This window comes from Excalfactoria chinensis, chromosome 3 (genome assembly GCF_039878825.1).
Source record: "Excalfactoria chinensis isolate bCotChi1 chromosome 3, bCotChi1.hap2, whole genome shotgun sequence".
Classification (NCBI taxonomy): domain Eukaryota; kingdom Metazoa; phylum Chordata; class Aves; order Galliformes; family Phasianidae; genus Excalfactoria; species Excalfactoria chinensis.
In genome coordinates this window covers 21,420,958-21,435,721 of record NC_092827.1, presented here as the reverse complement: position 1 = coordinate 21,435,721, position 14,764 = coordinate 21,420,958, and the positions used below count along the sequence as shown (strand labels likewise).

Genomic DNA, 14,764 nt, shown 5'->3' with positions numbered 1-14,764 from the left:
ACGTAAAGGAATGATTTTAAGAGACACGCTCCATTCAGCTTCTCTTGGTATACAACAACAAGACAGCAGAGCTGTTTACAGAGGCTATTCATGCATGGTTAAGTCCACACAGAAATCTCCGTTCAAGTGAAAGGTGAGGTGGGTGTGAGGATACCGCCTGTGCTAAGCTACGACTTCAGAGTGGTTCTTCTCAGCAGCCACTGCATCCGGAATGTAGTGCATTTCACCAATAAGTAGGAGTTCAGACAATTCTTAACTCGTCTAATTACAGCACGTTTGTTGTGATACTGTAATTAAGAGCAATGAGACACTCTCATATATATGCCTAGATGAGCTTCTGGTGCCGAGATGAGCTGTTAGCAGCTGTAAGTGCCCTTGTTATACACACTGCTAATTTAGGTGTAGTTAAGATATAAGGGCTCAGGCACCTTAAGTGAGTCCCTGCAGGCAAACAAGTTCCTATGCATGAACAGTAGCTAGAAGCCTGGCCCACAGCAAGAGCAATGCGTGCCAGCTTCAACCTGTGAAGATTTACGCTAATATACTTCATTTCTCACTTCCAGCAGGAAATAAGAGCACAAACAGTTTATTTCCATGGTTGAAATGAAGCCTGGCAACTCACTGAAGGGCAGTAACAAAGAGTTTCTGAGTTCTAGCTGTGTCCATCTGTCCCAGTGAAGCCCTCCCAGAGACGAAGGGGTCTGGGGACATCCCAGCACAGTGATTCCCATCCTAGGCCGGATGCAGCAGGGAATGAGCCACAGCAACTGCTCAGAAACATTTGGTCCTTCACCGTGTTTTACAGAAACACGGGATGACAAGGAGGCCTTCAGGCAGGAGCTTGACAAGGCTGAAAGGAGCTGAAGGTTTATGAAATCTGGGATCGCGGAGCTGAAGGAAAGTAAACCTGACGATACTTCATATCTTCCTTACTTAAAAACAAAGCAAAGCAGCCTGAAAGTCAGAGAAACAAACTCCCGCAAGCCTACAGCTCTGCCACACTCCGGGAGATAATCACACACCACACAAGTTATTTGCCTTGCAGTACTGCAACGCTCAAATCAACTGCCAGTTTCAGTGTGTCTGGGCTTCTTCAGCCGGCTTCTCAGAGCACAGCAAAGAACTTGTGGTTTCTGTTTCAAAACACAGGAACAATCTGAGGTTGGATATAGGCCCCTACAGCTTTCCATTTTAGGAAAAGTCAGTGCATAGAATTACTCCGATAATAAAGTAAAAAGATAGTAGACCAATAGTACCGAATCTCCACCTTTTGAATGAGAAGAAGGCAGTTACAAGAATTGCATACAATAGAGAGTTCCTTTAGAATGGATCAGATAAGAACACGGTATATGCACTTAGCAAGTTTACATTCTGAAGTGGTCAAACAGGGCAAGGGGTAAGGAAGGGATGAAAAGCCAGTGTTATCTACCCCAGTGTCATATCCAGTATTGTTCACATCTGGAGAATAAAAGCTGTGCTGACTCCTAGGAGACAGGAAAACAAACCATCCCTCCTCCTGTCACTGCCCCAGGCAGGAGGGTAGGATTAGATAGATAGTCTTCAAAGGTCCCTTCCAACCCAAGGCATTCTATGATCCATTCTACGATTCCCAGGGAAATCCAAACTAGTTCTCATTTAACAACAGGTATGCTTATGCCAGAGTTTCCCCTGTACAAAAGCTGATGTGCATTCGTGGCATTATCTCTCACCAGAGATTATTCAGCAGGGTACTGCTGGCAGTTTGCTGTCAGGGAATGCGCCCAGGGTCTAGTATTGCAGGGCAATGAGGTTTGTGAAGGGCTTGGAAAATCAACCCTATGAGGAGAAGCTGAGGGAGCTGGGGCTGTTGCTTGGGGAAAAAGGAGGCTGAGGGGAGGCCTTATTGCTCTCTTCCAGTATCTGAAAGGTGCTTACAGCGAGAGCGGGGCAAGTCTCTTCTCACTGGTGACAAGTGACAGGACGAGGGGAAATGGCCTCACGTTGCACCAAGGTAAGTTTAGGTTGGACATTAAGAAACAATTCTTTACAGAAAGGGTAGTTTAACACTGGAATGGGCTCCCCAGGGAGGTGGTTGAATCGCCATCCCTGGATGTGTTTAAGAGCCGTTTGGATGTGGTGCTCAGAGATACGACTTAGCAGAGGGTTGTTAGAGTTAGGGTACTATGGTTCGGCTGCGGTTGGACTTGGTGAACTTTGAGGTCTTTTCCAACCTGGGTAATTCTATGATTCTATGATTCTCCACTCTTTGGGGTGGTTCACTTCTCAGAATTCCAGTGTGGGCCCTCTGAAGTCCACAGTGAGCAGTGAGAAGATGAAAAACTAATATATTGGTTATTTTCAGTGTTTAAGCTGGAACGTGGTATTTTTTGCTAATTGCCTGTAAACTATATTCCCAGCCTTTCTTCTTCCTGGGTTGTGTGAGCTGAGATCCTGAGGGAAAAGGCTGGTTCTGCTTTCTTGGCTGAGAGCTGAAACACTGCTGAAACCGTTCCTTGGGGTCCAGGGTCAAATAGGTGCGTTGTATGGTAAATGATCCAGTACCTGCATCAACCTTATCTCAGCAGTGAGGACAATCCAGTTCTCATTCTCTTATACCCTGTTCTTCACTCTTTCATTCCTTTACTTCCTATGGAAAGCTGTGTCTCTGACTGCCATTTCTAATGCAGGACCAGCTGGTTCAGAATGACATATAGGCACTACCTGCACAGCTAGCTGAGTATGTGCGCCTCTTGGTTAAGTGATTGCTATTTTCCTTGTGTTTTATCTTCCTGACTCTTGTAATTAGCCACTCCTTTATTATTTGCTCATCAGAAACACCTTTAATGTCTCCTATTGACAGTGACAGCCATCTAGCAGTACCACAAGGGGAAAACAGCCAGTATACAGTGGCAAGATCCTCAGGGCTCCATATTTTCTAAGCTCGGGGCAGTCGAAGCTTAGCAGCCAACTGACGACACCAAAGAAAAATGCATGTATTTCAAGTAACTAAGATAAGCAACACTGACAAGAGTGGATTTTCACCAGCTTTTCCCTCTGCCATGCAGCACTGTGAGAGCGAAAAGCATCCTATCAACAACAGCATAGAAACCTTTCCAATTATTTAATGCGTGTTTGGCTAGAAATAAAACATTTTGCTATCGCAGGACACCATCTGTTCTGCCTCTGGGGTAAGCCTGGCCCTTAAAATACATCACAGGTTTGCTGAGTTGATACAGTCCTAGAGAATAATCATTTACCTACAGCACTGAACACTGAAGGGAGATATAAGAAGTGCAAGAAAGTAACTGTTGTCAATATGAAATGTATGAAATTGGATTAGAAACATCTGGGCAGTACCCTGCCTGCAGCCTTGCATGGGAGAGTTTTGCCCTTGATGGCAGAAAGCAAAAGCACTCTCAAAAGTTACAGCAGTTGGTAACGTGATCATCCCTCGGAATAGAGTCAGCGTGTTCACACCAGCTCTGGGCTGAAGTCTCAAACCCACAGCTTCACCCTTCATTACATAGTACCAAGTAAAGAACTGCCAAGAAAGCCCTGTGTGGAAGACTTCTGCACAACAATCAAGTAATCAAAAGACTTAGAGGAAGTTTTACAAACAGCGTAAACCATTTGTGCTTTGCGCGGGAGAAGAAACCACCATATTCTGATCAGAGAGATACTGAAATTCCAAGCCTGGTACTTTAGTCTGGCGTTTGATTTAAAGTGAGTAATCATATCCCACTTATCTCACTGATAAAGAACATGGGACTGCCACAGTCAGCCTGGACAGAAGCCAAAGCAAACTCAAGCAGAACTGAGGATCTGTGTTGAGATGACTGTCACAAATGATGGTTGTTTCTTCAGATCAAGAAAAAATTGGATTAATTTGTTTCAAATCGCAGTACAGACCTATTCATTATAGTGTGCATGATGAACCACTGCTAAATATGCATCACACGGATATCTAGATGATTTTAGAGAAGGAGAAGATCTTGTTCCTCACCTCCCTCAGCCCCCAGGAAAAGTAATGAAATAAACCGTAGGCTCATTTCCCTGCAGCGCACACTGCCAGCACTTTGTCCAGGCTAATTGCAAGCAAAACACCAATGGACCTTCTACTCCAAGCTCTTTGTGCTGTGCTAGAGCTCACTGACTCTCAGTTCTACTTACGGCTGTTCCAGCTGTTGCCCTCCTATCTGCGTTCTCAAGCACTAACGGCCATTTAGCCTGCTCCCTTTGCTTATCATTGCACAAGGAGCAAGTTGGTTTAGTGAGGACAGCTGTGTCTGCTGAGGCCCCTTGTCACCTCTGCTGCAGATACCCAGGATGGGCCACTCACGGCTCAGCTTTTCAGAGTCCTCAGCATTCTGCTTCTTCTCTCAGGATTATGATAGACCTGAGACACACATGAACCCCCTGGTCGGGGACCTCTGAATGAAATAAGTTATCCAAACGCAGGGCAGAATTTGCATGATGCCTGTCCTTGCTGTCTTTCTGTCTGAATCCCTGATAATGTTTAATTGTCCCTCTTCTGAACTCCAGCCTCATCGATCCCGCTCTGATAACGGACTCTATGAAGTCCATCCTGAGCAAACACACTGACAGCATTTCCATCAGCACTCAGCAGTGAGGCTGATGCTGATGTCTCCACTTGTGAGAAACTTGCAGATCTCCTAACAAAACACTTAGGAACCCAAGCCGCAGTACACACACAGCCCAAGATGACACTGTCCTGCCCCTAACTGCTCGCTAAATGCCTGCTGATAAAACTGCTCAGCAAATTGAAAACTCTGAAGATAAACATGAACAAACAACCCATGTGTTTACTTAGTTCTCCCGACAGGGTTATTCTGAAACAAAGCTTCCTATGCCATGACCTCGTTCTCATTTTCTGACTGATAAGAGCACGAGAACTTTAGAGAGGTCAGGTGAGGAAAAGAAGCAGCACATCAGGGAGCTGGTGCTGTACTGGCAATGCCCAAGTTCCCCAGCTTCACTTTCCCTCCTGTGCTGGCAGCATCTTGGGCAGGAAGAAAGGAACTCTCTCCCACGCTCACCTTCCAACAACTACCGGCCCTTGCGTTGGCATTCCCTGTGCTCTGCTTCATCCCTTCTCACATCTGAAGTTGCAGAGGCTGTTATTTATTTTTAAACTACCAGATTGAGTCTTAATTATTTAAGCATCTTCCAGATATAGAAAGCTGTTTTGGCTGTGAAAGTAACACTCGGTGCGATCCTACCGCATCAATAAACCATGGAAACAAATGTGTGCACCTGTTGGGAAGCAACTTTATTTAAAGCACATTTAAAAGTCAAGTTTAGATTTACAGGCCTGAAAAGACCTAACATTGGTCACATTCCAATAAGCACGAGGCATTTAATCCCACTGACTTTGTTAGGAGCAAGATGGCTTCATCTCCCCTGAAACCAGAAGGAACGCCTCTGTGACACCCACAGTGAAAGCCTCGGCGAGAGGCTTGTGTCCTACTGAAAACCACCACAAAGGCTCAAATCACACAAAGATCATACGGGGGCTCTGTTCCTTCAGAGAGAAAGGGAAATGGGAAACTCGGGCTTCAAAAGCAAGAACTGTGCATTCTTGGTAACTAGGCTCAAGAAATGAGGTAACACAACGTTATGGTGTAGCCACAATGTCCAGTTGGGAGAAAGAATTTTTTTATGTCCCAATCTTAAATAAGGGTTTGGTTTTTTTCTGCTCACAATAGGCAAACAAACAGTTAAAACGTTCCCTGACAGGACAGAGTATCAGCTTAGGGAACTGTTTGCACACTGAAGTCAAATCAGGCCAGCCCTACATGCAACATGTTGCATAGGCTAAATGGCCATGGACATGGGACCAGTGAATTACTACACAAGCTAGCAAGGTTAGCGGTCATTTGCATTGATGATAGCTCCATCTGTACGGCCTTTTCTTACAGCCAGAGGGAAAAAGATCCTTACTCCTCTGACTCTCTAAAATTGCTGACTGTACAGTTCAGTGCTGCCTGCTGAGAACTCATCTTTGATCTTGAATACAGCTCCCCACGGTTGCCTGGTATGGGCTGTCTGCACCCAGTAGAGGCGTGGAAGAGTCTGGGGTAGGTTCTGCACTGAATGTGCTGCCTGTTGGAGAGGAGCCAAAGAGAATATGTTAGGAGTCCTTCCTCAGACATCTGACACTATCAGGGCAGGCCGAGAGTATATATCTAAATTGCACAGCAAAATCAGGGTTTTATTATATGATCAAGATAAGATCTCACCTTATTTACCACACACACCACTTCCATTCAAATACGTTATTGTGTTGCAAAGCCCTTTACTCCAAACATAGCACACTGATCAACAGAACCTACCTGTGACCTTTAATTTAGGCTCGTGGCTCACCTCATTATGGCAGTCTTTAATTACATTATCCCATATTGTTTTTCACTAGGATGGAAAATGCTCACTTAATGAGCAGCCTCTCGATATTTTGTTTAATCCTCAGGAGTCAACGTGGAGGCTCAACTTGTTGGGCACAGCTGGAGGCAGCTGGACTCCCTGCTGGGCTCCCCGTGGGCTCTCTGCATTGGGAGCCAAGTGCTGCCATCCCACTCTATGCACTTGAAGCCTATAGACCTATAAGATCATCCAGTCTGGCCATCAACCCATGCCCACCGTGCACACCAACTACATCTCTCAGTGCCACATGGACACATTTCTTGAACGCCTCCAGGGATGGAGACTCCAGCACCACGCCAGGCAGCCCATTCCGGTACCTCACTGCCCTTTCTGAGAACAATTTTTTCCCTGATATCCAACCTGAACTTTCTCTGGTGCCGCCCAAGGCTATTCCATCTCATCCTATCACTGTTGCCTGAGAGAAGAGGCTGACCCCCCTCCTCACCACAACCTTCTTTCAGGTAGTTGTAGAGAGCAATGAGGTCTCCCCTGAGCCTCCTCCAGACTAAACAATCCCATAAGACTCCCTATAACACTTGTGCTCCAGACCTCGCACAGTTTCATTGCCCTTCTCTGGACGTGCTCCAAGGCCTCCATGTCCTTTCTGTGGTGAGAGGCCCACAGTTGAATACCACACTCAAGGTGCAGCCTCACCAGAGCTGAGTACAGAGGGATGATCACCTCCCCACTCCTGCTAGCAACACCATGGCTGACACAAGCCAGGATGCTGTTGGCCTTCTTGGCCACCTGGGCACACTGCTGGCTCACGTTCAGCTGGCCGTTCCCCAAATCCTTCGGCTCTGTGCAGCTCGCCAGCCACTGCCCCAATCCTGTGTGAACTCACGGGGACCTTGTGACCACCAACCCACTCCATACCCACGAGGCCAACCCCGACACCCACAAAATGGCGGCGCGCCCGCTCCCAAACCATCCACCGCAACCAAGGCCTTCTCCGGCCATGACGTCATACCGCCCCCCGCCCCCACTTCGCCACCCGCACCATCGTTACGTCACGATCAGCCCACGGGGGGCGGGACCGGGGGAGGACGCGAGGCGGTGGAGCCCCACCGCTCCGCCCCCGCCCCCGCCCCCCCCGTCGCCCCGCAGCGTGCCACAGCCGGCCGGTGCCGCCGCCGCCCGCAGCCCGCCGCGCTGTCAGGTAGGGCCGCCGGGCTGGGGTGCGGCCGTCCGCGTCCGGGAGGAGGAGGAGGAGGAGGAGGAGGAAGGGCGCGGGGTGGTCTCCGTGGCGGCGGCTGGGCTGGGGACGGCAGCCGTGCGGGGGGCTGCGGGCGGCGGGGGCTGAGCCGGGGTTTTTCGCCCCCAGATCGCCTGTCGCTTCCCGAAAAGCATGATGCAATCCGGCATTGCCATGGCTACTGCAGCTTCGCGACCCCCCCACCCCACCCTCCCACCCCGGCCGCTCCGCGCTGGGGAAGCGGGTCCCTCTTCGGTGCGTGCTGTGTGTGTGTGTGTGTGGGGAGGGGGGGGCGGAAAGAAAAGAAGGAATTGCAAACCAAAACAAAGCAAAACGTGGAATCAGAAGCGTTGGCGGCGGAGCTAACGGGAACGGCCGAGCCGCGGGGGCGGCGTCCGCGCTTTGTGCCCCGCGGAAGTGGATCGGAGCATCCCGAGCTCCGCGCGGGGCGGGGGCGCTGCCAGGCCGCGGGAGGGGAGGGCTGGGGGGGGGGGGTCGGGTGGGACGGGAGCGGGAGGCGGCCACGTGCCGTGGGTGCGCGTGGGAGCTGCTCAAAACTTCCCCGCGCCGCCGCCGTGCTCCGTCTCGACGGTGTGTGCTGTGAGGGGCCGTGGGGGGCCGTGCCGGGTGGGGGGGTTGCCGCCGGGGAGCTCCCCGTCCGCAAACAAAGGCGGCCGTGCGGGGCCGAGCCGTCCCGCCGGGCACCGCCGCTCGCTCAGCACGACGGGCTCCGGCCGGATGCAGAAGACGGGTCGATGCGTCGCTCCGGCAGCGGGAGGCTGGAGGTGCTGGCGGTGCCCCGGAGGCGCTGGGTTCCCACGCCGCGTAGCGAGCGCCGCTGAGGAAAACGCGGGCGGGAGAGCTCGGCCCGGCTGCCGGAGATGGTGAGGAGGGGAAAAGGAGAGGAGAAAAAGGCGCGGGTGCCGTTGTATTTAGGATGCTTCCGAACAGGAAGTCTCGAAACCGCTCCGTGCAAACGACGCACGCCCTGCAGCTGGAGCCAGCTATAGCGAGGGGCAGCTGGGGCTGCTCGGCGGGGCACGGCCCTTCGCTCGAGTCCGCTCCCAGGGTAAGGCAGAGCCCGGCCTGCCAGTGGCCCCGGGACGGAGGGCTGTGCCGCCGGGATATAGCGAGGGTGCGGGTTGCGGGCGGAGGAGGAAGGGGGTTGTTTGTTTTTAATGCCAAGTCATGAATAGCACGGAAGGGTTTGGTGATCTAACGTAGGTATTCCAGCCTAAGCCTGCCTCGTTCCTTTGCCTGAGGCTTTGTTGGAAAGGTTGACGGCTCGTGCTGGGTGCTGCCAGGAGCAGCAGCACAAACAGCATCGGGGCCGTAAGCCCGCAGCACGCCGCATTGTGCCCACTATTCAGGAAGGAAGGCTGGAGCTTCTTTTAAAGCATGCACGTATCTGGGCTGTAGTATGCAGGTAACCAGAGCGTGTTCCAGAACGGGACCATTTTGCTGCCTGGGGTGTCTGTGCTGGCAGGCGCGGTTGAAGTGTTTCTCTTGAAACTTGCATGCCTGTAGATGGCCGGGCTTGGCGTGCTGGAAATCCCTGCCAGCTTTCTGCACGCGTCAAAGAGAACACTGCACCAAGGGTAGAAGTGGCTTTTCCAAATCAAAGATGCCAGCCAACAAGGCTCATGGGTCCAGGACACCGTAAAACGTGCCAGAATTGGGGACCTTGTGCTGGATTTCCTGCGGGGTATGAACTATGCAAGTAGCACATGCTGGAAGCACTTTGGGGTTTCTTTGTGTGTTTTCTTTTTGTTCATCATGAGCAAAGGAAATCGAAAGTGAGCTAAGCTAAGGGGCATGGTTTTAGGGACATGGTTTTTAGTGGGGTACAGCGGTGATGAGTTGATGGTTGGACTGCATGTTCCTAGAGGTCTTTTCAGCCTTCTGTGATTCTAAGCACCCAGTATTTCAGCACTCAAAAGCAATCAGAGAGCAGACATGAAGTTAATGTGTCATGGAGCTTTGTCTTGCAAGTTCGGGACGAGTTGTTCTGTTTGTCCCACTGTGGATGTACTCATTTAAAAAGCAATTCCACTTGTTGTAGTGTAGTTTCCTTTCTGCATCAGCAGTTAAGTATCTTAGAATGAAACTCGTGTGTATCTGTAACATAATAGAGCATCATTAGGGGTATTTGGCTGATGTGCATGCAGCTTGACCGACCTTTAGGTGTACACAGTGCAGTATTTCAATAAGTTGTTGTCTTTCCGTTTCTCAGCAAGAATTCCTCACTGCATTCCTTGCCCTCAGAACAGTCAGAGCTGAAATTAAATATTTTGAATTCTCTCATCTTATCTGTTCTTTCCGCGCTGACCTTCATTTTATGTTGATTGTAAGAGGCATTCACTTGGAGAAAATACCATTAGCAGAACAACAACAGAAAGATCTATCTGTCCATTGGAAATAACGCTGTGTGTTTGGCAGGCTCCTGTACAGGAACTTCAATTACAGCTGCTTGTTCTTGTGCAGCTTTTTGGAAAGGCTTTTGAAGGTTCTGATTTTTTTGGGGGGCACAGATCTGACCGTTGTAGGTTTCCAAACTGCTGTGATGTTCCTCTTTAGGTGGTCACATGTGGAAAGCCTGGCGCTGAGCTGTCCCTGAGCATGTTCTTAGTAAGTGCTGTTCTGCTGGTAACTGGTTAAATGCCTCATGCCTTTACCTTCCTCATTTTTGGGCCACAAATGTTGCAACATGAAACACTTCTATGGCTATAGAGCTCAAAATATCCACCAGGGTACAGCAATATGGCGGCGCTTAAATACAAGAGTGATTTGCAAGGCCAAAACAATTCCCGTCCTTGCTGTCTCCTACCTGTTTTCTACTGGTCTCAGCACTACTGGAAGGAGTGAGTCTCCGGAGCGGCTGGGAGGCATTCCAGCTGTCACCATGCTGTCAGCTTGCTGCGTAGCCAGAGCTACCTGCCTCTGAGGCAATAAGCCAAGCAGCTCTTGTCTTATGCAGAGTTGTCAGTGGGCAGGACTGGAGAGGCTCCCTCAAACCTGAAAAGCCTCTGTTTTCACTGCTGAGGAGCAGAAGCGCATAGAATCATAGATGGTGTGGGTCAGAAGGGACCTTGAAGACAGTCCCTTTCCAACCCACCTGCCATGGGCAGGGTTGCCACTCACTAATCAGGCTGCCCAGGTCCTATCCAGCCTGCACTGAGCAGGGAAAACTTCTGCAGATGCTGTGCAATCCTGAGATGTTTCACAGACTGTTTCCTTTTCAAAGGTCCTGAATTCTGCTTGAGATTTGCCAGCTCTTTGTATAGGTTGACACCTCTTTATTCTGGTGCTTTTTGCTGTAAGATTCCCTGAGCAACCAGTTAACTTGCTCATTTTGTCTTCTTAATCATTGCTTTATCTGGAATTGGCCTGATAGATGCGGGTCCTTTTGAGGCTGTTGGCCTCAGCTCTAGCAGTCTCCTGCCTTTACAGTGTACCAAATTATATCCTTCCAGGACATAACATATGCTTCTGAAAGCTGGATAATAGACTTCAGAAATGGATGCTTACTGCGTGCCACTCAGACTTCAAAACACTTCACAAAGCTGACAGCAATCCTTGTAATCTCTAGCTGTATTGTCTCGTACAGTGTAGTCTCTAATTTGTTTTGTGATTCCTAACTGCATTAACAGCACACAGGTTCCTGCACTTCAAAGGATTTATGCATCAGAAACAGTTTTTTCCCTTAGAGATTGCATACGTTTGCCCACACCCAGGCAAATCAAGCGAATGAGTACGGAACTGTGTAGCACTTAGGCTGCTTGAAATCTTGCTTCCAGTTCAATTGCTTTTCTTTGTTTGCAAATAAACGACCAAATCAGACAAATGCTGCCTCGAATCTTGCTGTCGACGTACCTCTCACAGTTGCAGTGGACTCTATGCAGTGACTCTACTGAAACTGATTTTATTTCCCAAAATGTACTGCCGTGGTTTCTCTGTTTGTATTTTGGTGTTTGGGATGCGTTATCGTGCAGGGTAAATAAGAGCACAAGAACAAACTTGCCCGAAGTATGTGACCTGTGAATGCTCTCCCAGTGCAGCCAACATGCTGAAGAACTATTTCATTTCCTCGCTGAGATGGTTGACTCACGCAAAGCACAAAGCACCAAGCGCTGAGGAAGCACGATGGCAGCTCAGTGAATTCCCTTACCAGGTGCACCACTCTACAGATGTGTGTTGCTCAGTGGAGCTGTCACTTCTCCAAGAACAAATGAATCATGCTACTCATGCTGAACTCGCTGTTGTAAACTAGGGTAGGATCCGAGCATCCCAGTGCAGCTGGATGTTTTGCATGCCTGTGTTAAAGCATTATGAGCTACGTAAGTTCTGCTTCGGTGACTCCTTCCTAATGGGATCTGTGGATTTACACTGTCATTTACACAGAGCAACTGTCCTTGTCCTGCTGCCTCTTCCAAGTGCTCCTCTCTCCCTCTCGTGACCTTGACAAAACTGTTATTCTTCTTGCCAGCTGTATTTGCATTGACTGGAGGATAACTGCTTCCTTCCCCTCTGCGAACTGAGGCTCTCTGCTGTAAAAGAAATGCCATAGGCTTGAGTTCAAATAACATACTAGTAATTGGGGAGGCTGTGTGCTGATACATGTTTCTGTTGGTGTCATGATTTTAGGGATGTTACCAGTAAGAGACCAAAACTAACAGGCTTTAAATTGCACAATATGGTGTTTAAGCTCGTTCGATTAGAAAACACATCATAATATCCTATGGCTTTAGGCCACGTGTAGAACTGCTTAGTTCATAAACATGCAAATTTGCAGGTGCCTTATTTCCCAATGCTTTTTTTGTGATGTTTTTAATACTGGTACAGACACGCAGGGGAGCATTTAGGATTGAGGCAGTCTGTGTGCTGTGTCCGTGCTGGCTGAGGAGCCCCTGGATGTGGCCAGCTATGGAACATGCCTCCCTCCCTCAGCTGCTGTACGCTTGCAGGAACCCCAGCACCAAGAGGCTTGTGCCAGCCCATTGGAAGTCTGAGGCAATCCCAGCAAGCACCACCTGCTACCAGGCTTCAAAATAAACTAAAACTGTGGTGTTTGTATGTGGATGGGGCAAACCAGGGTTTGAAGCTCTCAGAAATGCGCAAAGGAAATCTCATATGTTTGCCACTACTTTATTAGCTGTTAGTGGGCTTATCCCAGCACAGGGCTGTGGTCTTGAGTCGGTCCTGCGTCCTCCTCCTCAGGAGTGCTGTTTCTATGCATGAAATTCAATCAAAAAGCTTCTCTTAACCTTCTCCTGAAGGATGACTTCTTGTTCCCAGCTGGCTTTTAGAAGTGCTGATCATCTCCCAGACAAACAGTAAGGAGAACCTTTGACTTAAGCAACAATAATTAAACCATTCACCAGTTAGCAGGGTGACATTCTACAGCGTTTAACCCTGCCCTTTAAAACAAGAAATTGGAGAAACCCTTCTGTGTGCTGAAGTGTAGCTTGTATGCCAGTTATTGTGTGTGGCTCTTCTCCTTGCCTAAATGCACTTATGCTCAGCTTGGTCGTACGGTCATGCGTTGGAGCTAGGCCTCCTGTGGGAGCTGTAGGGCAACTGCGGACAGAATGACATGAAGCTGGATTTGGCTTTGAAGGACACAGCTGCAAGCTATGTATCATATCCTAGAATCGTAGAATCACAGGCTTGGGAGGGATCTTAAAGCCCATCCAGTTCTACCTCCCTTGCAATAGGCAGGGCAGCCCCCACCAGCTCAGGCTGCCCAGGGCCCCATCTAAACAGGCCTTGAACACCTCCAGTAATGGGGCATCCACAGATTCTCTGGGCAGCTGTGCCAGTGCCTCGCTGCCCTCTGAATAAAAAAACATAGAGTCAGTAAAATATATAGAATCTTAAAGTTGCATTTGTATGGATACGCTGTGATGCTGTGTGGATTTCAGGGTCATAGGTGTTTATATTGAAATTCTGAGCAGGCATCCCTATCACCTGCAAAAGCAGTGTGGTTGCTGTAGGACACACACATGGGGAGCTCCAGCAGTGTAAGGAGTGGCAAACTCATTGTTGGATGATAGAGACAGAAGGCACCGGGTGAGTCAGTAAGGACTGATGCATTTCAGAAGCCTTATTGTTCTGTTAAAAATAGAGAGGAAAAAAGAAATACAAGTGGTCCCAGAAAGGGTGCCACGTTTCAGTGTAGACTGTGGTGCTGTTAATACAACAGCTGCTTATAGGTAAAGGTTTTGCATAGACATAAGCCATTCTTAGAGCCGCTTGATGTGTTGTGCCCCTTACCATGAGGGTTTACATGACTCCAGCTCTGTCTCCTGGTTTTGCAGCCATTACCAGGTTCTCAAGTAATCCTGAAATGTCCAGGGGTCCTTGAGGCACGGCTCAGCCCTTGCTTCTCATTGGTAGGCTTCTGAAACCCCTGACTTTGTTACCTGTTCTTCTGCCCTTTCAGAGCAATCATCATCTGCCACTGAAGCAAGCAAAGACAAACTGCAAGCCTGAGGACGCCTTGCAGAACGAAAATAACATACTTTGATACTTTTTTATCTTCCGTATTGATTTCTCGCTCTATCATCACTGCTAAGTGGTTGCATTATGGTGCAGGAAGGGATCACTAATGTTCTTTTCAGAGGTTTTGTATCATTTTTTCAGGTCCCCCACCTAATTGACTCGTTGCTTCTGGGTACAGTATAGAGCTCATTTAGGTAATGTATTCAAATATAAGCTCCAGTTGAGTAACTGCAGAGCTATCACGAACTTTGAGTTGTGCGGGCTAAATGCTCCTTGGTTCTACATCAGGCACATCAGGCTCAAATGATGTGCAGGGCTGGGTATCAGTTGCACTTAGCACAGGCCTGTTCTCTGGGTGTTTGTGTGGGCTGGTTCCGTGTGCTAAAACAGGTACTTAAGAAACTTAAAGTGGAGCTTTGAGTCCTGAAGGACACAGTAGGTGAGAACACGGGGCTGTCACCAGCATTGAGCCAACTTTAGAGTGTGTGGAAAATGATCACCTCGGAGCAGTGTGTGCTTTAGTGCTCTTGGTTGTCTTTGGAGGAGGTGGCTATAACCTACGTACGGCATTAGGGCTGTGAGTGAGTTGCCACATGTGTGCATGTGGTAGGTCATCAGTAATGTTAAGGGCCTTTCTACCCTTCTTCC

General features: G+C 49.0%; 2 protein-coding genes across 4 annotated transcripts in view; both read left to right on the top strand.

Moving 5' to 3' along the window:
* Positions 1 to 14,764, top strand: part of LOC140249535 (glutathione S-transferase 3) — a 147,067-nt gene that overhangs the window by 24,500 nt on the left and 107,803 nt on the right. The gene's annotated exons all lie outside the window — the stretch shown is intronic.
* ELOVL5 (ELOVL fatty acid elongase 5) overlaps positions 7,503 to 14,764 on the top strand; it is a 36,469-nt gene continuing 29,207 nt past the window's right edge. Inside the window, exon 1 of one of the 3 annotated variants that reach the window (XM_072332001.1) lies at positions 7,503 to 7,579. The gene's annotated coding sequence lies outside the window, so the exon portion shown is untranslated. Of the gene's footprint in view, positions 7,580 to 8,143; positions 8,207 to 8,311; positions 8,500 to 14,764 lie in introns of those variants that run through there. The other 2 variants (XM_072332004.1, XM_072332002.1) reach the window with 2 other exon arrangements.